The sequence below is a fragment of the Heliconius melpomene genome, chromosome 18 (genome assembly GCF_056956725.1).
Source record: "Heliconius melpomene rosina isolate 202511_hmr_F chromosome 18, ASM5695672v1, whole genome shotgun sequence".
NCBI classification, from domain to species: Eukaryota; Metazoa; Arthropoda; class Insecta; order Lepidoptera; family Nymphalidae; genus Heliconius; species Heliconius melpomene.
This window is the reverse complement of record NC_140406.1, coordinates 2,970,522-2,997,168: the sequence shown is the minus strand read 5'-3', so window position 1 is coordinate 2,997,168 and position 26,647 is coordinate 2,970,522. Positions and strand designations below refer to the sequence as shown.

The following is a 26,647-nucleotide window of genomic DNA, read 5'->3' as shown; positions in this document are numbered from 1 at the left end:
ATTTAATTGAAAACTGAACTGAAAAAAAAAAAAAATTGTGAATGATTATTTGGTCCAATGTGAGGTTACTAAAAGCACAGACAAATAATTTATTATTACTGAATGTTGCAACCAACCCGATGATTAGGTTGAATTTAATAATTTAGTATTTATGTTTGATGTCTGAGCCTGAGGCTGGTAGCAGTTCGTGCACTAGATATTTTTGAAGGCTGTCGGTACCATTATAGATGATCTTTTTAAAATTACTTAAGTCAAACGATTTTCAGGTTATTTCATTTTAAAGTTATTATATTAAGGATGTGATTTGGATGCTGTGTTGCGGTAGGTTAGTACAAAAAACGACCAGTATTGCAAATTATAACCTGTCATATCACTGACGGGATCATGAGGAACCCATGAGAAGGTCAATCCTTCAACCGCTAAAGATTATTTCTTACCGTTCTCTAATGATGCAAAAAGGACCCAAAGGAAATTAAAAATAAGTATACATACCTACATTAGTATATAAAATAGAGACATCATAATAATTAATGTTGTACTTAGCTCATTATAAATTTATTCTCCCTATATTAGAATCCGACATTAAAAACCCTCAAAAAATTGTGATAGATTTCAGTTAGGAATATTTTGTTGTATTCACAAGAAGTTATTTTTGTGTTTAAAATTGTTTTATAAACTCCTATTTTTATTTTTTTTACTACATATATGACATAAAAAATATGACACTTTATTCCTTTAAAACTTCTTTTAAATGTTCATAAGAAAATCTGAACCTAATTGTATTTCGAAATTCGAACATTTAGACATTTATCTATACTAATATAATAAAGCGGAAGAGTTTGTTTGTTTGTTTGTTTGTTTGAACGCTAAGATCTCTGGATCTACTGGATCGATTTACTTTGTTTTTGTTTTGTATGAAAGCTGCATTCTTCAGAAGTGCTATAGGCTATATAATATTACATTACACATATATACTAATAAATTAAAATACTGTCTAATTTGACATACAATTAATTCTGCCATGTTAATAACAACCGTCGTCGCTACGCGACCGCGTTCGTTACCGCGTCATTTTGATATTCATCCTTATGAAAATAAATATAATAGTCACTTTTAGCATTTCATATAGATTGAAATTATATTTCAATAGAAATTATATTCTTATATTTCAAGCAGGCGTAGCCGCGTCCGGGTCCGCTAGTATATTATACAAATACAAATAAGACATATATACATACATTGCTTCAATTATATTAAGCAATACTGCTGTTATTTTAAATTATAAACTTAGGAAGTTTGCCTGTTTGTATGTTTGTTAGATACGGAACCAAATAATAAAATCATTAATCAATAACAGTAATTGTCAGTTTCACACTGTATACCGCACATACTCGTAGCACGGTTGGCAGAGAATTCTGGAGGTATTGCGTGTTGAGGCGGAACTCAACGCCGCCCTTTGCCTCGACACCAGAGCGAAAAAATGGAAGAACAAATTTAAAATAAATATTTTATTTCCTCGAGTGGGGTTCGAACCCACAGCCAGTAATAATAAAGTTTTTACCTCCACTTTTGTTATATTACGATTTTACCGAACCTTTACTTATTATAAATAATCAATTAAACTGTTACGTTTTTTAGTACTTTTTATTTATCGTATATTGCACTGTAGACAAAGAACCATCCGTTGTCTACCAACTCGGTACTCGAGACATTGTGTATTGAAAAATATTAATATGAAATATTGGTAAACATACTACTTAAGTTGTTAAATAAATATAATTGTACGAAATGACATAAAGATATATTCATTTAACTTACTTGGTCCAAACTGGCACCGGACAAGGCGCGGCCATGACCTAACATATACGTCAAAGTATTAGATAACGATAATAAAATAACGTTATCTTTTATCATATAAACATACCATTAAGTTTCTCAAGTTCAACTTTATACATAGTTTATATTGGTATTCCATAGTACGTTATACGTACGTATTATTTTCATAGTACGTAGGTTATATGCATAATTTTACTCCCTACTTGGTTTATATATAAAAAAATAATCTTCACGCTATAGCATGGTAGGCAGAGGGACCTAGTGTTAAGACACTCCATTCCCCTCTTTCCGCCGAATTTTTCAAGACATTGCGTATTAAGTGGCGGAACTAAACGCCGGGCTTTAGCCTTGATGCGAAAGTGAAGAAAAATTTTAATAAGTAATATTTCATTCACTGAGTGGGGATCGAACTCACCACACCGTCGCGTTACAGTCACACCCCTTGTACCCCTGCGCTACGACGAAAACTAAAATATATTATAAGAATCGCATTCTCACAATAATAAAAGATGCGTATAAAATACACTTAGAAATACCAGGTTGAAACTTCATCGATTGCAACTTGGAAACCTATAATAAGTAAACAAGAGCTGATTCCCAGTATTAGTGGGCATACATAGGTCATGTGTGATAAAGGTAACTACTGACTTCATTAACTAGACACCCACATGAAGTTGAACTCTGAAATAACGATATGAACCAGGATTTCCGTTCTCTAGCATCTTAGCAACAAAGAGGACAGAAAGTAGCTTATGCGTGAAGCCGGGATTGTTGCCTTCATTGTTCACGGGCAAACGAATTAAAAAAAAGCGCTATCAAGCGTTAATCTAAATTTTTAATGATTGATTCTGTATTCATTTCATAATATTTCTTGTATTTTTAATAATTGAGATTATTTCCTAATTTTTTTTTACTATAGGTTAATATTCCATAATAAAATGCGCCTGTTATGTGTGCGATGTGTTGTTTATGTATCTCCAACCTTATTGCAAAAAATATAACAATATATATTTTTTAAGCGTATAATTCTCACAGGATATTCCTAAGTATTTAATTAGAGGTTAAAATTGCTCTTCCCATTAAATCACGACGTATTCTAATGAATTTCTTTATAATATAAATAGTAATTTATCCACATTTGTGGTTGAATAAACCAGTGATTAATGAAATTATTACAGAATTTATATATATTAATAAAATATTAATATAATAAATTATTCTGAAAATTTTGTATAAATTAGCTATAATTTATCACTACGTGAGTACTATAGTGTTTACGTATGTATTTAGGTACATAACATATTACCCGTTTAATTTCATTCATATAAATTGTATAAGGAAAATAAAATAATTTATTATACATTCGCTTTATTCGTTATCAAAAAACAACAAAAAGAGACATTAACACACATAATTCAAATATAATATGGCGACTTAATTTGGATTTGCTGGCAACATTTAAACGTTTCTGTTTCTTTTGCATATTTTTAACTGTTTTAGTCCTAGTCCTAGTGTTAAAACACTCCGCTCCCCATTAACTACGCTATACTATGTTTATAAGCTACTACGCCATACTATGATTGTTTCAATAAAATTTTGTTTGTTTTAATAAAAATAATAACAATTAGTCCAGTTTTAGAAAACGCAACCCTAAAAGCAAGTTCCGTGCCAAGAACCTGGTTACGGAACTTGTCTGGAGAGTCAGTCTGCACGGCCATTTTGCTTGTCGCTTCCTATTCCGGCTATTGTTGAGCGTCCTGTCACAAATATGCATACGCGTACGCACACGCATACAAATTACTAACTTTTACCCGCGACTTCGCGTGACTTTTTCTTTTGAGTACCAAAGTTTTAGGTTCATGAGATATTACATATTTTTTCCTGTAACGTAAAAAAATAAATAAAAAATATATATTTTCATATATTAAACACAGATTTCTTCCTCAATATAGAAAGTATATTACATTAGACGTAGAAGTGTGTGTAGACATCAATCGATAGCACACAATCGTTTACGTACATACATAGTACAGTCACTAACACATTCGTGAAGCCATCAATGAATATGACGTATTGCTGAATGATTGAAGACCTTGAGTGAGGTTGTTTCTCGACTCTAGGTTGTAGAGCATTGAACTTGACATTTATAAGGATATATGTACGTAAATATGTATATATGTTACGTATTTCTAATGAACTTAAGTGAAATTTGGTGAATTTACTTAATGTATATTAATTTTATAATATAACTGCATGAAATGATTTGAATAAAACCAACTACGAGTTATTATTCATATATTAACAATATTTTATAGAGGAAAACCAGAGCAGGAATGCGAAGTAATGTGTAACCTAGAAAGTATTTAGAGGACAAATCTTGGCGCCACCGCAATTATATTGAAATAGTATGTTTGGAAGACACAATCAATTTTGCGAAATTTAGGTGCTAAAATATAGTGCAATTGAATTATTGTGGACAATGTACAAATTTGTTTTAGAGATCAGACTTAAAGAAGCGGTAATGAAATAATCAAGCGTAAACGTAATAAAACACTTAAGTACATTATAATCAGTTTTAATTTTTTTTTACATTTTTACAGTGTTATTTCATATGTAATATTTCTACGTAAATTTTAAGGAGTTCCTCGATTTCCCTATAATACCATTATCGGACTTGGTTGCAATAGGCTTGGTGGCATCTCGGAAGTAGATACGTTCTTTCAATGTTTTTTTTAAAAATGGTTCACAAATAACAGAGAAATCGATTTACAAACAGAAAAAAAAGTGTCGTACCATAACACCTCCTACTTTTCAAAATTGGTTAACAAGCGCCTGGTGCGTAAGCGTCTAGGAACTTATTGCTTAGGTACCATCGAAATGATCGAAAATGACGCAAATCACAAGTAGATTCCGCTCAGTTCCGGTATGTAAATCCGTTTGGCTCATTGTACTTTCATTTCCGAAGGTGCTTTATCATATTTACATAGTTACACACAGATCTACAAGGCCGATCAAATTATCCCAATTTATACTCTATTCTATTATCCATCTTAGTCTATTTAAAAAATTAAATCAGTTCCACACTGTATCCCGCACACAGTAAGGTAGGCAGAGGGAACCTGTTAAGACACTTCGTTCTCCACTTTCCGCCAAATTCTGTGCGGATCCAGATGCGTGTTGCGTGGCGGAACTCAACGCCGTGCTCTGCCTCTACAGTAGAGCGAAAAAATGAAATATAAATTTAAATAAATATTCTACTCCATTTCATTACCTCGAGCGAGGATCGAACCCACAACCAGTCACGTTTACAGTCACACTTTCTGCGCCTGTGTCACGACTAGCTTTACGCATGTAAAGGGAAACAGAGTGTGTTGAAAAATTCGGCCTATACCAAAAAATAAGAAAACAGAATCTACCATCTAATAGGTATTAGAATGATTTTATAAAACTAAAATCTATACACAAATAAATAATATGTAAAGAGATCAAGCACAGGGCATTGACTCAGTAAATAGATTATTTTAAAATTAAATGTTTAGAAACAAAGACATCGCCATACTTCACTCGTGCGCAGTTGGCTCCTCTTAAAACGATTGGTCATCGAAAATCATCATCATCCTCGGTAGTAATCTATTAGCTAAATTGTTGTTTATTTCATTAAGATAAAATTATATAGATTGTAAAAAAATAAAATAGCATTGTGGATTAAATAGCAAAATATTTATACGCTTATATATAATCATTTTTCTTATTCAATTTTGAGGTAAACAGTATAGTGTCATGGAGCCCGATCTGATTTCCACCATTGCGAGTTCATAACTTAATGCTCACTTTGTCTTAACCAAAGCGGGAAAATATTAATAATTCTTCCCCGGGTGGGGTTCGAATTAACAACTACCTCGTTTAAACTCATTATTCCACACCACCACGATTGCCCCATTTTTAAACGGTTTTATTTAGCTCACCCCGTTTGTTTATTTGTTTGTTTGGGTCAAATTTAGTAATTGAAATTTAACCCTCTTCCCGTTAACCGATTGATCTGAAATTTGGTATACGCCTTTGATTCTGGTGACAATACAATTATCCATATTCAATATTATTGTGAATCCAAGATGGCCGCCGCTACAAGATGGCGGACAACTTAGTTTTTTTCAATCCCATCAATATGGGTATCAAATGAAAGGGCTTGTCAATTAGAATTCAGTGGACTATACAAAATCAAAATCCAAGATGGCCAACACTACAAGATGGCGGACAAGTTAGTTTTTTTCAATCCTATCAATACGGGTATCAAATGAAAGGGCTTGTCAAGTAGGATTCAGTGGACTACACAAAATCAAAATCCAAGATGGCCGCCGCTACAAGATGGCGGACAAGTTAGTTTTTTTCGATCCCATCAATATGGGTATCAAATGAAAGGGCTTGTCAAGTAGAATTCAGGGCACTATACAAAATCAAAATCAAAGATGGCCACTGCTACAAAATGGCGGATAATGTAGTTTTCAATCCCATCAATATGGGTATCAAAATAAAGGGCTTGGTAAATATAATACAGTATACTATACACAATTACAATATGAATCTCCCACCTAAGTCAAGATCTGGTATCCTGTCGAGGACTGTGTGGCTATAGGGTGCCTAAAAATGAGACGTCGCTAGGGGTACACCACCCAAGGTAAAAGGTAAAAGCGCGCCGAGAACTGTATGGCACTAGGTGGATAAAAATGATATGTCGTTAGCGTTTTCCCCTCAAGATTCAGGCACATCTTGTTGTACATAGCCTTGCTCCTCTATTGGACCTCTGGGGGGTCGATTGTAACATTCTCCATTAACCTTACAATAATGAGGCACTCAACGAATTGAATAGTAGGAGAAATAAAAACTAAAAACTTAAAAATAAAAAAGTAAAAAAAAAAATTTAAGTTAAACGGTTTTATATTGCAGATAAATGTACTAAAAAATAAAAAATAATTTCATGGAAATTATGATTACTAAAATAAAATCGTGGGGCACGTCCAATATCTACAATCGAAAGACATGGCATGAGACTTCACCCACCTAGTGGTAAGTAGAAAGTGTCCCCACGATTTTATTTTAGTAATCATAATTTCCATGAAATTATTTTTTATTTTTTAGTACATTTATCTGCAATATAAAACCGTTTAACTTAAAATTTTTTTTTTACTTTTTTCGAGATTTCACTTTAAAAGCTCTTGTAGTTTCGACAATGCTATGCAATTTCTCCTTTTGCACCATGACTAAACCTTATTGCCTTATTAATTGGAATGGCAAAAAAAATAACCCACATTAATGAGATGTCGTGGCGCTGCTCACGAAATGGCATCTGAATTTCATACAAATATGCCTGTTACTTCCGTTCCACGGAATATAGATAGTGATCGGAAAAAAATACTATGTATTATAAAAGCTTCTATAATAACCTTTATGCAGCACCTTGAACAATGAAATAGTTAATAGATAGCCAGTTAGTCATAGTTTACTCCTTTTTTTGGCATAATATAGGATCTATAAAAAATTTTGGGGCTCCTAAAAATTTGCTTTGACTATGTTAGTAATACATATTTTACTAAAATTAATTAATTTTTATATGTAACTATGAAAATAGTCAATGCTGTAAAATTCTAATATGTAAAACATATAAGTTTTTATATAAAAAATATTGAAATAGTTTTATATTTTACAAATTTATACCAGTAAACAAGAGGACGTAAATTACATATGGCATATATGGCATATTGGAGAGGCCTATGTCCAGCAGTGGACGAGGACAGGCTGATGTTGATGATGATGATGATATATGTCATTCGATGATGTGCCAAATTGGCAGCACAGCATATAATTGATCATTATCTATTGAAGTGCTACAAATTCCATTCATAATATTTGTAGCAAAGAATGAAAGCAGCTTATTATTTCATAAAGAATATTTACGCTTCTTTTAACAATAGCAGAGTAGTCGGAGAGAATATGAAATGCCAAAGCACTCTGATTTCTACTGTTCTCCAGAGAGAAATTAGTGTGGAGATTGAACTTATAAACAACATGTTTATGCTAAGACGCTGTTCACTGTGCCATTACGGTTTTAATTTAGAAAAGGAACACATATTAAGAAAATAATGGTTTATTTTTTCATTTCGTAATGAATAAAGGTGTTCGTTATTAATATTAATCTATGCAATGATGAAACAATTATCATTTCTTTGTCTTTATTTGTATTTCAGAGAAAACTATAACTAAATAATATTAATGAGAAATTTGTTACCACATAATTTTTTTAACCCTTTAATTCAAAATCAAATAATTGCCTCTTTTTTTCTATTTCTTTTAATTTACTTGTTTCATAATATTGTAAAATATTTGCCAAAAAACACATACCAACGAAACGTAATGGAATTCGATTATTAATAATTATGAAACATGGCCTCGACATCTAAACGAGATCGGCACCTCTGAGTCACTGATTTTATAATATTGTTTGTTTTGCTGGTTTATGTGAAGGTCGCTTTCACACGTGAATCACTAAAAAATTGCGACGATACCGTTATTTTCATGTAAAATATTGCATATTTTTTTCTATCCAAGCCTTTGTCACGTAACTCATGTCACTATTTGCTAGGAGAAATATAAATATTATGAAATTATTAAAATTTTTAACCTCTTTTAACTTCTCATCACGAAATCAACCTAAAACGTTGGACGTTTGTGTATTGATAATATGTATGCGTATTGGCAATTTATGTAAGAAGCGCCATGCCGGTTCAATTGATACATGCCTTGTATAAGAGCAATGGTTCTAATTTCGGCTCCCGCTCGGATAATGAAAATAATATTTTTTTATAATATCTATTAATGTCTCCCGCACACAAGGTGGCAGGCTTATAAATACAAATAAATTTAATTATGATTATATGAAATCGACTTGGGAAATTATGTAAATATATTTTATTCGTTTACGGTTATCACGCTAAATATTTATGTTTTGCTAACATGTCAGTTTCTTATTTTTATAGCTTAAATAAGCTTTATTTACTTTTTATACCAGTATAAATGATAAACTAACTCTACTTATTAGCTTATTATGTAAAAAAAACAAGAAACGGATAAAATTTGTTCTTAAGTTATGACTTGACAAATATACTCGTAAAAAAGTAATTCAATTTGACATTGTACAATATCTTAAAGTGTTAAAAAATTAGAATAGGTTTACATTTACAAGGATATAAATATTTATGAGATACTTTTAAAGAGTATCTTTAAACAAAATGTATATTTACTGACATAATTGCTGGAATACCTTCTTAATATAGGACTCGATAGTTACATCAATGTTTGTCACCTGCATGACTTCACCATAATTGTTCACTCGTGTGCTATTTTATCTAAGATAAGGCAAATAGACTTCATTTTATTTCTGTTTAATAACGACTTTAATCTTTAATATTTATTATAATGTTACCAGTACATACATATTTATGTAATATTAAAAGTAGTGAAGCCGTCCGCCACTAAAAAGTACGGAATCTTAAAAATATAAAGCATACTAATATCAAACAAAGTAAAATATTTACAACACTGTAAAATATTTCACTAATAAAGCGATATCCTCAATCCTCCATAAATGAATTAACAGCAAGGTATCGAGTTTTTATATCGACGCCATTTAGCCAATCTGTAAGTAGAACCTCATTTGGCACTTAATCGGGCGTCAAACAAGGCTGCCATAATATCTTTGCTATACAATTTGTATCTGTATTGATATTTAGAAACATAACAAAATGAACGATAAATTTTATGATTTAGACGCAATTAAATGCTAATATGGTATTATTTACATAGTCATAGACTTTAATTGAAATTAAAGAGGTATGTAAATAGAATGTAAATCTCAAAGTTAAAGTTATACTTTTATATGTTATGACTAAAGAAATTAAGCTAATAATTGGCATTAAATTTGGAGGAATAACAAGAGTTCTTCAATAAATGCTAAATTAGTAAGATATAGTAGGTATATTAGAGAAAGTATACTCATTAAAGAGGAAAAGTTGTAAATGAGTCAAGGATGGCAGATGACTGCTTTGCTTAACTAGCAGACCATCGGCACGTAAGCATCGAAGTCCACGAATAAACTATCGGATATTAACCGCGATAATAAGACTAATGAAAATGATTATCACCTTCACGCTGTATCCCGCACATAGCATAGTAGGCAGAGGGAACCTGGAAACCTAGTGACACTCTGTTCCTATTAAGACACTTTCGTTTCCACTTTCCTCGTAATTCGGGAGCCATTGCAAGTTGAGCCAGGGCAAGGAAGTGAAAATATTAAATATCTAATTTGTTCCAGTCGACATCGAATTCACGACCTTTCCCGTTTACAATCTCCAGCATGTGCCCTCGATTCACGACTGGCGTGAATCAATTCTGTAGAATAATTATTTTATTTAAATTTTCATAAATATGAAATTGGAACTCAAAACTATATACTCTGAAGATATGAATATAGCCAGCTACGTAAAATAAAAAAAAACATAAATTTTTTTTATTTGTACAAGAAAATAAGATAAGTTAAGATTACAAAGATATAACTAATATAATGTCTTTAGAAGAGAGTGAATTATATTAATTTTAACATTTTTATTTTAAATAACAATTTTTCCTGAATGTAAATATAAAAATAGTAATTCTATAAATATAAATAAAAAACATACGGATATACAATGCGTAAAAAATAGCGTATAATCCTTGTATTTTTGAGATAGTCTTGACATTTTATAAAAGGTGACCATAAAATCTCAAATTTCACGGTAGCCCATTCAAGAGTACATGAATGAGTTGTTCATCATGAGTCAATCAGTCAGTGAGTTGGAAACGAGAACATCCGTTCAGAAAGTACTGTGGAAAAACCTCGGCTGAAATCATTTTTTAAATAAAATGGAAAATGATGACGTATTTTGGATATCTAGAACTAGTTGTTGTTTAATAGTTTATCCTTATATAGTAACAAGTAAACCTTTCACTATTTAATTAATTTTCCTTCATTTTGCTATTTCTATTATAAGTTATTTGTATTATTATATATCTCAAATTGAATTCTAGTAACTCAGAGTCATTTAATATAATAATTATTATATAAATGTACTTTGACCAGTTTATAACCAATCCGTGTCATATGAATAACGAATGAATGAATGAGTTATCTCATTCCTGGTATAATTATGGGACAAATTTGCCTTGCAATTTGGACAGGTGAGAATAATAATTAAATGCACAGTAAATAATAATTACATGAATAAGTATATCTTGTACGTCATATATGTAGAATATCTTATACCTCATATATACACTTATACATATTATCCATTTCAGCTTTATCCCCACATAGCAGTGTAGCCAGAGGGAGCCTAGCGTTAAGACACTCCGCTTCTCCAATTTCCGCCGTGCTTTGCCTTGACACCAGGGCGATGAAATGTAACTATTAAATATTTTATTTCCTCGAGGGGGTAACGAACCTACAGTGTCGTGTTCAGTCAAACGCTTGTACAGGGGTATATAGGAGGCCAACGCGGGGGCGTTAGCCTCGTTAGCCTCCTATATACCCCCTAATATGTGCATATACGATATTTATTTATTTTATATTTAAGTGAAGTTGCTAAAATTATATTATGATTACACCAACTATGACTGAATTACTGAAATGACTTGCATTTCCTTATCAATGAGATTTTCAAACCGTCGTCGTTCGAAATGTAAGGTAAAATTTAAGTAATGAAATTGGATTCCTGACTTTATATTTGTCTTGGAGAATTTTTTTTTTTGTGTAAATTTAAACATTAAGATCTGACCAAATTAATATGTGTTTAAGTATTATTTCAAAAACAGCTTCACGCTATATCTCGCACCCAGCAGGGTAGGCAGAAGAAACCTAGTGTTAAGACACTCCGTTCCCCACTTTCTGCCAAATTCTAGAGGCATTGCGTGTTGGCAGAAATCAAGGCCGAGCTTTGCCTGAAAAGTAGGGAACAGAGTGTTTTAACACTATATTTCCTCTGCCTACCCTGCTATGTGCGGGATGCAGCGTGAAGCTGATTTTAAATTAAACTCTTAAACAAAATTATTCGCCTATATTTAGTTTTATACATTTTTGGAAACCCGACGACGTTTCGAACAGTTTGCAGTAATCGTAATCGTAGAATACTGCAAACTGCTAAAATTTCATTTTATTATGTGTAATTTAAATAAATTTCAATTTAAAACCCATTGTTATACTTAGAATTGTAAGTGTTACATTATTTTTCCTTCCCATGCGTAAAGTTGAAAGCCAAGTATTTCACTACTGGTAATATTTCATTCACTTAATGAGTCATTTAATTGTAATATTGTTATGGAAAAATTTAATACATTCATATTTAATTCCATTGCAAAACTTATAAAAAAAAGTTTAATTTATGCATTGTCTTATGAGTAATATCCGTATTATATACGTTTCCATAAGTATGGAAACATTTAGTTTTCGTTGTGAATGGAAAATCCGACTTCGAAATGTTAATAAAACAATGTAACTATGGAAAATTATTATAAAAAATTAAAAACCGTCTTACGTTATATCCGTTACAAGGGTTTAGTACTTTTTCCACCGCGGAAATTTACTGAAACCAGGATGTAACATGTGAGTCAAATAGGCTACAACAATGTCAAAGGCGCTATTTTGTATCTTAATGAAGGATATTATCAACTATTATATAAATTATAAACTATATTTATAAATTTTAGTACATTGTTGCATTTGACACTAATAAGACTATGTGATAAACATATATTTACTTACTTATAAAAAAACTTTAGCATAACAAACATAAATATGCTTTCACGCAAAACCAAAGTTTATATTATTAATCATAATAATAGAAACAAATATTAATAGAAACATAAACACGATTAGAGGAAGCGCAGAAATTGCAAAGGAAACACGTTTACTATACGAGCTAAGTATCATACTCGACGCCATAGGACGTTGACCTTTTTCTATCATTATGTCATTAACGCGTATTAATACAGATAATTAATTACGTACAGTTTAAAAAAATAAAAGACCATTTTCCTGCTCTATTTATATTTTATTTTGTCTTTACCTATAAGAGCCTCACGGATTTAAATTATTCTTCCAATCGGAGCCAATATAATAGTTCAATCGTGATTGTAACAAACCACAGATAAGATTTGGTAAAATCCCACTTTAATAATCTTAGAAACATTGCAGTGTCTAACGTCATTGTACACTGAGTGAAGTCACTAATTACGACAGAGCGACCTACGCTCACTCACATCCGCGTTCGAACCTTGGTGTCCAAGCAGACATATAGCATTATCAAAAATAAAATCGATTATAATTATTATGTTAATTAATTACGTTTAAATATAAACAATATTGCGTAACGTTCGACATAATACGCCTATTTTATAATCGCGTTTCCCGCCATGACCTTGGCGCGGCGCGTCGCGCGTCACGAGACGTCACAGTGACGTAGCTCGGCAACGTCACCTTTCACAGAAACGACACACCTTTACAACGAAAGCGTGCTGTAACTTGCGATTGGGGTTTTTGATGTTGTGAATGATATTTTTTATAATTTTCCGTACTTTATAAATTCGTTTACTATATTTGTTGTAACAAAATTATATATAATAAGAAAAAAGTTTCAAACTTTAAGATTTTTGAAAACTTTTAGCTTTCTCTCCCTTAGAAGTGATAATTTCGTTTCTAATAATTATAGTTTCACTGTAATGTTAATCATAAGTATGATGATATTATTAATATAATTTAAATTCTTTAAGACTTATTAAAATATATTATAAAATAATATACCTAACTATTAACCAAGTTATCTAGTTTCTGTTCGATATTTAAATTCGTATAAAACTAGTACCAACTAGCATATTCAATTAGAGATATAAAACTAATAATTAATAATATTAAAAGAAAGATAATAAATATTAAAAATAATAGGATAATATTTGAAAAAAATGTACGATCTATTAACTTAATAAAAATTTAGAACACAATTATAATTTGATTACATTTGGCTTATTAATGTAAGAAATAACCTTATATTGCCGTTTTTTTATCCTTTAACATGTAAATGAGTGTGAAAATGTAAAACTTATAATGTTCCGTAATTATCAAATCTATAATTTATATGGCACAGTAGCGACCTCTATTATGATAGACTTCAAACTAAATTCATGACGCATACAGCTACATCTATGAGCGAATAGTATAAACTATTTATAAAAAATCTGTAAATGTAATGAAATGTGTTAAATTGTTAATACACTTTTTTTCACTTAATATTATTTTATTATAATTTTTGAATTGCTATTTCACCTTTTTTTTATAAATTAATTTAGTAAGAAAGTTAGCGACATCTATTAGCAAATAGTTCAACAGTAAATCGTTATTAATTTGATTCTTTTTTTTACTCAAAAAAAAACGAAACAAGCAAAATTGTAAAGTTTAACAATATGTTTTTATAAAATTTTTACAAACAACTGATAGATTAGATTGTCTCCTAATGGTAGAATTTAAGAAAATACAGAAATTTATTAGGCGTACCAGAGCCGGACAAACTCATATTTTATCCGAATCATTAAATTGAAACCGAAAATAATATAAAATTGCATATTGTTCCGTAATCATTTTACATATATCATTAAGAATCAAATGTGTTTTTAATAGTCTTTGTGGCATATAGCAGTCATTAAAAAACAAATAAACAAAAACTAATATAGCTTTTGTTTACTAAGTTATTTTGTTATTCTTAGAGTCGTTTAAGAATATTATATATCTGTATATAGATTCTGGAAGATTCTCATCTTATATTGAGTGCTTTCTATTTGTACCCAAAAATGCGTCTTTTTGTAACGCCGAATTAAATAAATACTTCTACTGCCTACCCTGGTATATCTCGAACACTACAGTGTAGGCAGAGGGAATGGTAGTGTTAAGACACTTTCCCAATTTTCATCGAATTTTCGAGATATTGTGTGTTGAGTGGAACCAGAGCGATAACATGAAAATATTAAATAATTCATTCCCCCAAGTGGGAATTGAAGGAACAACCGTCGCAGTTATAGTTATAGGCATCCGCCACTGCACAACAACGGCTTCGATGTCTTTGTGTAAATGATGAGTGAAAATTTGACAAAGCTTACACTTTCATAAAAATTCGGACAAGCATGTCAATAGACGTTAAATATTTGCCATGCTAGCATCTATATTAATTTATTTTACAACTTACTATATAAAAATACGAAATAGTGGTATTATAATATAATAACAATACAGTAAAACATTTAAAAATGAAAAATTAATTTAATTTTTAATTTAAACTTCTCATATTATTTCGTCGGTGGAGTAAAATATTAAAAAATACACACTGATAAAACTATGCAATACCTACCTATTAAGTTATTTAGCTCACGATTTTCATGATATATTACCCATACCACAGCTTAGTAATTATCTAAGGTCGGCACACGATTGTCACACATATTATGTAGTTATATGCATTTTGCTATTGATTTTTGCAGTTTCTTTTTATTTATTTAAAATATAAAAACAGAGATATGATAAATGTTAGTAAATTTTTACGTATAGTTAGTTAATTAGAACAGGAGAAACCTATAATTAAATTGTAGTGTTAAAATAACACTTATTTATATACCACAAAATAGAATATTAAAAGGGTGAAACAAATGGGTATTTTACTACTAAGAGTATTTAACTAGTAAATTATTTTTAAATATGAAATCTAGTTCTTATTGTATAGTAGCTTCACCTATGCTGTGGTTCTTGTACTCGTAGTAAGTACATTAGTAATATACAAGTATGTAGTAGTTTCTCAAGGCTATCTTGATTGTTCTTTCAGACCGCAGCAATGTGGCATCATCATACTAAAAATTTAAATTACTAGATCGAGAAATTTCATTGAAAATTGTTAAAAATACAGCTAGCTACTAAACTTCATTTTATATATTTTTTTATAGATTTTATTTCAGTACAAGGCCTTACCTGAATTTCATATTAATATGATATAGGAATAGGTAGGTACTGGGATTGCATCATACGATGAAATTTAAACGTTTTATATGAAGTACAAGTCTATTATAAACGTTCGTAGGTATAAGGCGAGCCTAAAATAGCGGATTGTACGCAAACCGTTCAAGGTAAGCTTAAATTACCTGATTTAATATTACAATATAGTTTATAATATTTATTTCAGTAACATACTTTTTCTCGCATACCTATTGCAGGTTAAGCGGAAATACCCTAGTGTGAGTTAAAATATTTAATTCTTCTATTATATCGGTATTTTAGAAATTTAATTATAATTTACAACTGTACGTACATTGTACGTGTACTTAAAATATTTAAGTTAATTTTTTTAGATTAATTAAAGATTAACTAAAGATATAAAGTCAGATTAATTTAACATTTATAAAATATTTAATTAATTAAAGACTTGAAGAACATATCACCTATATATCGCAAAATTCGAATTTTAATAAGAAAATTTGAATGTGATGAATTATAGTTATTTATGTATACATACTTGTGTTATTTATGTATACATTTATGTATACATACATAATAATCTTAATTTATGTATAGAAAGGCGACAAAATTAAATAAGACTTCATTCTCGTCCCTGGTTGTCTCTAATTGGTGTGGTCGTTATTAAAAAAATATATTTTTATTTACTTAGACCAACTCTAAAATCGACGGAGAATGGAATAAGAACGTTCTACATGATTAAACGGTTGCATGAGATAAATGTAGCTTAGATTTAAAACATCAAATGTGTCGGGCGAAACATATATTTTCAAGCAGTTGTTATTGATGTGGTATTAAAAAAAAAATTGAATATATGTATAACAATATAATATAATGAATAGATAATAAATGGGTGTGGATCAGTAATTCCTCGACTAACAATCAATGGCCGACGCCTGAAATAAACCTTAGCACGCAATCCATTTTGTTATATTGTAACTTGTTACTTTCCATCGAATTCTGCGGAAGCGGCCGAGCTCAAGGCTGCGTTTAGGATATTATATATTTCGTTTCGCTGAGTGGGAATCGAACCCACAACCTGTTGAGGTTAAGCTGCACGTCTTTGCCCCTGCGCCAAGACGGGCCTCACAAAAAAAACATATAGGTATTACTATTTTAAATTGAATCGAAAAGGAAACGAGTTTGCCTCAGATTCACATTAGACGATTTTGATTAGTCTATTCAGAATTTAATAGGATACTAACATTAAATATAAAAAATATGCAAGTTTTGTTCGAAAAAATTGGTTGGCGCCTTTAAATTTATTTGAATTTAATGAACTGTATAGTCTGTTATCGAAATTCCTTCAGTGAAGAATATTTTCAATTTTCAGTTGCATTCTATACAGTAGACATAATTATAATAGACAGATGGTACTTTTGCTTTTATGAACTAAAAAAAATAGTTCTTATACATTTTTTTGCTGATGGTATTTAGATGATGTAACTGTATGTATATAAACTTATACGTATATATTTTGTACTTACATATTGACGGTAAGGAGACGACAAAGATGACGAAAAAAACTGCCTGATTTTCTGCCTGTTATACATTTGCTAACTTTAATTTATGAAGATCTATTTACAGACATTACTAACCTATATAAGAAATGTGTATAGTGTCGCGTTATAATTGCATAAATTAAAATTAATTGAGAGTGCTATAAATTTCAATGATCTACATACGAGTACACACTTATGTATTTACATATATTTATGTATTTTGCGAATGTAGTAAAAGTAGAATTTCAAATTTAACACTATAGTGAAAAAAAATTAAATAAAAGATATAAAACAAAACGAATATATTTAACAAATCTATAGCCTGATATTGTTTGTTGGTTAACAAAATTATTAAATATTATCAAAGCAGCCTTTTAAAGATAAGATAAAATAAGCAATAAAATGATTAAGAGATTTGCTTACTCGTGTTACAGCCCTTTAATTATTAGTAGTAAAATGCAATTAAAATATTATTTTATCTGTGAGATTTCAAAGATGAGTGCGTACCATAAGGACAAGAACAAGGAGATTTTTGCAGACACCATAATATACTTTTATAAATCTATAAGCATTGTATTTCAACAATAAAGTACTAATTTAAAATTTAAAGAAAATACATTTTATTTGATTGATATATTCTGTAGCTTTAGGTACATTCGGATTGAGAACTAGTATGGTTTACGTAGAGACGCCTTATTACAAAAAATCCGCATACCACGGTAAAGATGGTAAATGTTTTCATTTATATTCACAAAATCTTTTTCCATCGTGTGTCCTGTGATTCGGTCAGGCACATCTCAAGCGAGCCAATGAGATTCCATTGAATCTCATTATCTACATATGTAGTGGGATCAGGATTTGGGATTCATATTTCAAAAAAATCTTACTGTCGACTAAAGGACTTGCGTAAAAAATGTCTTTATAATCCTAAGGAACTCCACTAAGACTCTACTTACTTACTAAAAACTTCCTGTACATACTAAAAAGCATGACTGATTGTCACGTTCCGTTTGGGCCGAAAGTACAAGCGAGAGCGCGTATCAAGCGATAGAGAAGCACGATCGGCCTAAGCATTCAACTTGTGAAGTATGCATTCTTTGTTAGTTGTAATTAAGTTAGTTACAGTGGACCTACAGTTATGAAATTTGGCACGAAGTGAGGACTTACAATACAAGCAATGGGAAAATTGAGAAGAGTGAAAATTTATAAATATTTCATAGAAAAAACCATTACGAACTTATATTTGCAGTTCATTTCACATAAAATGAGTGCATACGCGAGCAAATTTTAATTTCCTAACTTTTTATAATTTGTACTTTCCTACCTTGAATGGTCCGTCTCGCACTTTTTAAACCCTTTTTAAACTAAAATGATAATTATCTTATCGCCTCATTTTTATCTCATGTACTCTATTTAATAAATTTACTTTTACAATCAGGTATAAAATATTATGAATATTTTTGTTACTAAGCTGAAAGTGAAGAAGGCAACAAAACAAGGCATTGAACAAGATTAAAATCCTCTCTAGAACTCGTTTGGACAGCTTGTTGCTAAAGGCAAATTTTCCATTGTCAAAAATATTTTATATACCTAGTGGAATATTGATGTGAAGCAAATATATACTTATTTTAATTTTAATATTTTATATGTACCATTTAGTATATTATGTATACTTGTAATATGCTTAAAATATGTTTATTATTGCTTAATTTTTTTATTAAGGTTTAAAAATTATCTATAACATTATAGTACTCTGACTACCCTATTATTTGAGGGATGCAGCGGGAAGCTCAAAAACAAAAAAATATAGCTAATCTAAATATCTACTAAACTGAAATTGTATAATTAGGAAAGAAATGCTTTAAAATTATGAATAATTCGATTAGATTTTAATCAAATATAAAAGAAATAGTCCGATTGAAGTGATCCCTTGGAATGTAAAAATGATACTAATTGTAAATGTTTTGTTATTTAAGATTATACGTGAACAATTAATGATATTGACGAATGCATATCATTAACTGATAGTGAACGTATTTGTTAGCAGTGATATATATACAAATTCATTTAATTCAACATACCAGCTACTCCTGCTTTCACAGAAATATCTTCGACTCACGAACTCCGTTATCAATGTACCGTATCAGATATATGGATAACAATATCTGTTAACAATACACCTATATACATACAACTTACAGTTCTTTTTACATAAAATGTCTTTATTTGTTTAATAGTTCTAATCGATCACTAATAGACCCCAAATGTCAGTTTAATTCAGTTCCTAATTTATGGCGTTCCGAGCGTGCCAGTTGAGCACCAATCACTTCGCCAACGTCACGTTGTATGGAACACACGAAGGAGACAAAACCCCAAATGTCACTCACGGCGAAATTCACGTCACAAACGTCAAACTTCCGAATGTTCGACGTATGTACGTCGTGTGCCGTTCGTTATCGCAGTTATACTAACGCGAACGTTGGAATTATTACACACGTATATCTTAATGGCCCGACACTTAATAGTAACCGCGAAAATAGCCGAAACCGGTCGAATTGTCCGCTTTGATATGGATAGATGTTTTTTATTTGTTCAGTGTTACGTAATCCAAAGCGTTGTTGACTTTCGCCGCACTACCGGCAAGCGCCCACAGTCGTTCAGTTCTTCGATTTATTTTCGTCGTTGCCTATATTGTTACTAGTTACTACACCATAGATGTTAGTCGCCATATGCTAATACATCAGTTATACTACTCTACGCTAGTCTTGAACCGTTTAGTTGATTTTTTTTTTTCGTTACAAATATTTCCGTTAATTATTTATATTACATTTTGTAACGGGACTGCAGCGTGCATTCCCATTAAAATAAAACAAATTGTTCGCATGTTTGAACCAAATAAATTATTAAAACTGTCAAATTACACATTCAATATTTGATTTAGTTGCCCTTTTAAAATTGAATTACAAGTAGTTTCAAATTTCCGTGTGTATTAATTATTATTTACATTTAAATAAATATTAAAATTGAAACCTCGCGCTACACTGTTCTCAATATTTTGTCTGCCAATATTTCGGTAGTCGTTTATAATTGAGAAAATATCAATTTATAACGAGAACTATGACCTAGAAAAGCTATTTCTGACTTTTCTTAGAACATTCTCATCTGGCTCTCTTGATTTCATATCAAAATTAATTTATGATTTATATGTACTTTCCTCTAAATTAAATTGAATGAATGTTTACTTTTATAAGGTACTTTAAGCTTATCTAATATTATTCCTTTAATATTTTGAAAAAAATATACATTGTTAAATATTTTTGTAATTTTAGTTTTTTATACATTTTTTTTTTTCTTCTTTATTTTTTCTTTTAACTTTTTATCCAAATTTGTTGCGAATACTGCGATAACCTAGTGACATAGAATTAAAGTATTGCTTATTAAATTAATAATCTTGATATGGAGCAGTTGGTTTTCCCGAATCATATATATTTTTTTATTATTTCACTTGTAACATCTGCTACACGCCGCAATAAAATTATAGGAGAAAATAACAATTGACGTCTCTCCATTATCCAATTATTACTTAAGATTTTAAGCGATTTATCATATCATATATTTTCTAATAACGTTATGAGGATGTTTTAGCTATAAATAACTTACCGATATTTATTATATGTGGATATATATTATTAATATGTATTGTATGTAGATATATTATATATTTATATATCTATAATTTTCAGACACCAAATATAAACTGATAATTTTACGGAATCTGACTAGCATTCAGACAAATCCAGCATATAACTCAACGTAGATATCATGAAGACCACACATTGCGCAGAGACCTCGCTGCGAACTATGTCAATATGTTAGGTCGACACTAACAATACCGACGTTGATTGTAATGTGTATGTAAGTATCAACCAAGTACACTCTTATACAGATTTTTTACAGATAAAGTATGTTTTAACAATTAAAAAACAAATAGTATGCATGTACATATATATGGATAAAATTTTAATATAATTTTAAACCTTGACTATATAAACCTTGAATAGTGAAACATAAGCATATTGGATTACTTGACAAAAAAATTGATTTGTAATTAGAATATTAACAGATTTACAAACGAGTGAAAATTTGAATTTTGTTTTTTATTGTTCTTTAAATTATTATTTAAAAACAGGTATTGACAACTAGTTCCACAAATTAGAATCTCCAACAAAAAATACTATGTATAATTTAAATGTATACGCTATTATGTCTAAGTGCCTAAATGTTCATTTATAATTCATAAATTATCATTAAATGAATTCAGAAGAACGCAATATATTAGTTTAATATTAAGAGGTTCGTTATCGTAATAATTTCAAGCAACACAAATGGGGCTTGGCCCGCTTTAATTAATTGTTATATTATATCCAAATTACACAAAATATTTACATATATTGTAGCCTATGTACTATTGTGATGCATAAGCTATATAACTATAAAGTTACATCTAAATCTGTTCAGTAATTTTCCAGTGTAGTTCAGTGTTATACGTATGGGATAGGATGTTGAAAATATCATTTGTTTCTTTACATAAAATATTGTTAAAAAAAAAATTTGTGTCGTATTCATATTTCTTTTTGTATAAAAAGTTTGATGAGTTTTCGAACTAAATATTAAAACCACGTAAATATATAATAGATATCTTATAGATTATCTATAACTATATAACAATCTTTACGCATACGTCTCAACTTCTAATAAATAAATATTAACCACCACCACCACCACCATTTACTGTTTATTTAAGGAGTACAGATTATGAAAAATAAATAATAAACAAAATGAGTCAACATTGACAAAGTATCAAGTAGCAGCGGTCGCTTAATCGCTGATAAAGACGAAGCCGAGTCCATACAAGGCTACACGCAAGGCTGAAATTATACTGCGGCTTAAAAATATATGAACACTGCTCAAACAATATGTCTCTTATTCTGTTTGTATATTGAATTCACATGAATCAGTATATTACAAATTGCTTCTGTTTCTTTACATATAATTAGCAGAGTCGCCATTACCGGTACCGGTGTTACACCGGTCCGTCTTATGTCATTAGTTTTTCTTATATGCTTATGTCATATGTACAATTACTTTATGAAAATATTACTGAGGTAAACATTTATTTAATCCTTTTAGGAAAAGCAGAAATGTTATTTTTTCGTCTAAATAAGAAAATACACGGTCCTTTAACTTCTATGTAGGTATTTATAAAAGCATAAAATTAGTTTTACAATTGGTAAATAAAAATAAACGTAGCAAGAGTTAGCCCATAAAGTGTAAACGTGACCGCATGCAATTTTTGTTGTGATTAAAAATGAATATAGTTAATGAATTATACATTGAAAAATAAGAATACTACAGACAACAAATGCATTACATAATATTACAATAATTATCATCTATGGATGGATAATCTAGAAATATCTAATTGATCGAGATTTTTTAAACTATATAAAAAGAATATGAAATAAGGAATGTTGAAATAAAAGGAATATAGAAACTATAATAATTAGAGGCAGTAGTAAGTTAGTATATTTTCTATTTTTGCGATTTCTCAGGAACAGACTCATTTCTTCCGGTGAGGTCTCACTGTAAAAGCCAGCATAAACAACATTTACCTGACGTTCTCATAAAAATCTGAGAATGTTGTTCTATGTGTGTCATGTGATAAAATTTTTAAAAGCAGTTTTTAAATAAAATATACCAAGTTGCACCGTTGAACTCCATTACACAAATACGGACAAGAGTGTATTTTCAAATTTGTTAGAATATACCAACTTATTTTAAAAAAAAACTTTTATTTTTTTTACTTTAATTTCATAGAAACTAGGCAATGTGTACAGCTAGTGGACTTTCAGGAAAGCGTACACGTGACTCTAACTAATTAAGTGAGCTATGAATATGGGTCAGATTGTAATCAGTACGGCGAATAGACCACTTTCAAATTTCAATAATTATATAGCTACTATATTTTACTGTTAAGTAAACAACAACTGTAAAAGTTAAACTTTCATTTGCTGTTTTTATTGTTTAATTTTTACATTGTAATATAAATTAGTTTGTAGATACTTACTTACGTATACATATTTATCACAGTATTGTATTTGAACAAACAACTTACCTGAATTGTATTCGATTATTATTATATTTATCAGATTTACACTGTATCCCCCATGTAGCAGAGTAGAGAGTGGGCGCGTAGTGTTAAGACACTCCACTCCCCACTTTCCGCCGAATTGTCGAAGTATTGCGTATTGAGTGGTGGGACCGCGGGAAGCCGTGTTTAAACATCTTAACCAGGCCACGCCAGAATTAAGACAGATAAGAAACATGCAAGGAAGATCAGTACAAAAGATCGGAAAATTAGACATTTTTGGCTAAAGGCATATAAGGATACTTCAGAAAATGAACGCGAATTTGCAAAAGATGCTGCACTCACAAACACTGTACAGAGATAAAATCAAATCAAATAAAATCTCCTAGATGTAGAAGAAGCTTACAAAAAAGGATATCTTTGGGAAGCCGTGAACAGTCTCCAGGTTGGTGGAATGTATAATACATACCTACGTTGCTTACAATAATCAAACATAAGTAAGATATGTACAAAAGTAATTGATTTTTTCATTACAAGATACCGTAAATAAAGTAAACCATTTATTCTATGGAATAAAACCACTGACTTAATAGTTTAGTAATTACCTACCAGATACAAATATATAAAAACAAACTATACTAATAACAAGATTCTTAATATATCTAATAGATAAAAGCGACAGCATTCACGTTCATTGTTACAAAATGTAGTTAAAATACTTATAGGAAACCAGTTGAATACTTCTGGGAAACCCACTTTCGATTGGCGTCGTACTGTCTGTTGGACGGTTGCAGCGTCAGCCTATTAGTGAAAGTGAATACATTCAAAGGTCACGTTCATTTTGATTAATGATTTCTTATTATAAGCTTTTTGTGTGTTTTGCTTTTTGGTCAATGACCCCGAGGAGAAGCGCTTGTGGTTGATTTGTATGGTAAAGTTGCTGTATATAGTATCTGATATCGAGAGATGTAATGGCTTACATCTCTAAAGAGTCAAACACACTGTTCGCTTTTCGGCCCTTACAACTACTATATCTCAGTGGCAGAAGTGGTAGAACCCAACGCAGCATTTTCTTACACTAAACTAGAGAAATAAAGTAACATATTAGTTATTCGGTTAGGTCATTGTTGTCAAGTGACATATAAAATATCAATAGTCCTCCAATGTACCTAGTCCTGAATGCATCAATTCGACGGCATCAGAGAAGAGTAAAGTCGGCCAGCTTGTTCCCAAAACTCCATAAGTGTAATAGTTTAGTAAAGACAGGATTATACTTTATTCTCTTTATCGTGTTTGTCGGATGGGTTAAATAGATTGCTTATGATAAATACTTGGTATTCTTCTTTCTTGTTAGTCAATTCGTATGTTTTAACATAGTTAAAAATAAGAGGACTGTATGTATATAGAGGCTGTTGAGGCACAGGAGCACAAGCGTGCCACTGTAAGCAAACTGATTTGCCACTAGGTTCCCAAGTTCGCTCCGGTTACCATAACCGAAGCTAAAGAAATGTAAGTATATTGAGACCGAATTTACCATAGTTTATTTTAATGATAAAAGTACAAATAAATAGGCATACAATTACCTACATGTATTATTAGCGCAAATATTACCACAAAAAATATAGTTCCAAGGAAGTTAAATACTTAATGATATAAAGTTGAAATCATAAATTAATATAGAGCTTACAGAGCTTTAGTCATCGTGAGTTTTTTACAACTTAATAACACAATGATATATAATGTTCAATGACATCATTACAGGAAGAACTCAGGTTTAAATTAGAGACATAAAAACTATAACGGATTTAGTTTTTCGATTGTGCAAATTATGCGATTTCCGTCAGCGGCCTCTTTGGTGAGCTTTTGTTCGGCGGCGTGTGTACGGAACAATGACACCGCGTGCATTCGTAACTATATTGATTATGAATGAGGCCTTCTATATATAGCAACTGTTTTAAAATATTAAAGCGGTACATGAGTTTGTATGTATTTTTGCTCAATTTTTATGTGATCCATTTTTTTTAACTTCACGCTGTATATCGCATATTAGAGTTGGCAAAGGAAACGTGGCTTTTCTTTCGAACATGTGGATAATGCTGTTAGCCCTATTGGCTTTTACAGCGACACCGGTTGAGTAGGGAAGAGGGTACTCTGTCCCTGAAGAAATGCAAGCACTAAGTAGCTGCCTGTGAGGAAGTCGACGACTGTAAGGGCGCCCCCTGCGGGACTCGAACCTCGGCTTGCGGCCGTCGAGCGGACTGGGATTTCACCTATGCTAAGCAAACCAGCCGCGACATGAAGTCGCGACTGGGGACAAATTAGACTACTCTAAGGGAGCTAACGGTCCCTAACCGCTGGGCCCCACCGCGCCGAGACGCGATCGAGCCGTTGAATAAGCTGGACTTCGTCGTCGATTCCGTCGACGACGGTGTTTCGTCGTGTGTGAGTAGTGTGTTTCCTACCTACATACGGGGCATTCGCTATGGTAATGGTGTCATCGGAGTCTAAAAGGACGCTGCGCGGGCGTCTACGTCTAGGGAGTGCGTTAGGGATGTAATCACACGCATTAACGATGAGGGGATTCGCGTGCGAGCCTGCGCGCTCAAAGTAGCGGGGAAACGTGGTGTCAAGACACTCCGGTCCCATTAAGGCACTTCCGTTTTACGTTTTCTGCCGAATTCTGGAAGCATTGCATGTTGAGCAAAGCTCTATTGCTTACCAGAGCGAGAAAAATAAAAATATTAAATATTTTATTTCCCCGAATGGGAATCTAACCCACAACCTATCGGGTATACAGTTGCACGCTTGTGGTTCTATGCCATGACTGACCTAATGGACTCCATATTAAAACTAAAAAACTAAAATTCTATAAAAAATATGTAGAATAGCTCTATAGAACCTATAAAGCTTGAAGTAATTACAGAAAATTCCTTTACTACATTATTAGCAGAGTAAATAAAACAAAACTTAGCATATTATTTCAAAATAATATAGTACCTAGTATGAATCCGTCATTTGGCCATTTTGTAG

General features: G+C 31.0%; 1 protein-coding gene across 1 annotated transcript in view; it reads right to left on the bottom strand.

Moving 5' to 3' along the window:
• LOC146529193 (uncharacterized) overlaps nucleotides 1-19,686 on the bottom strand; it is a 41,913-nt gene extending 22,227 nt beyond the window's left edge. Inside the window, exon 1 of the mRNA XM_085202087.1 lies at nucleotides 19,551-19,686. The gene's annotated coding sequence lies outside the window, so the exon portion shown is untranslated. The remainder of the gene's footprint in view (nucleotides 1-19,550) is intronic.
• Between the last annotated feature and the right edge of the window lie 6,961 nt (nucleotides 19,687-26,647).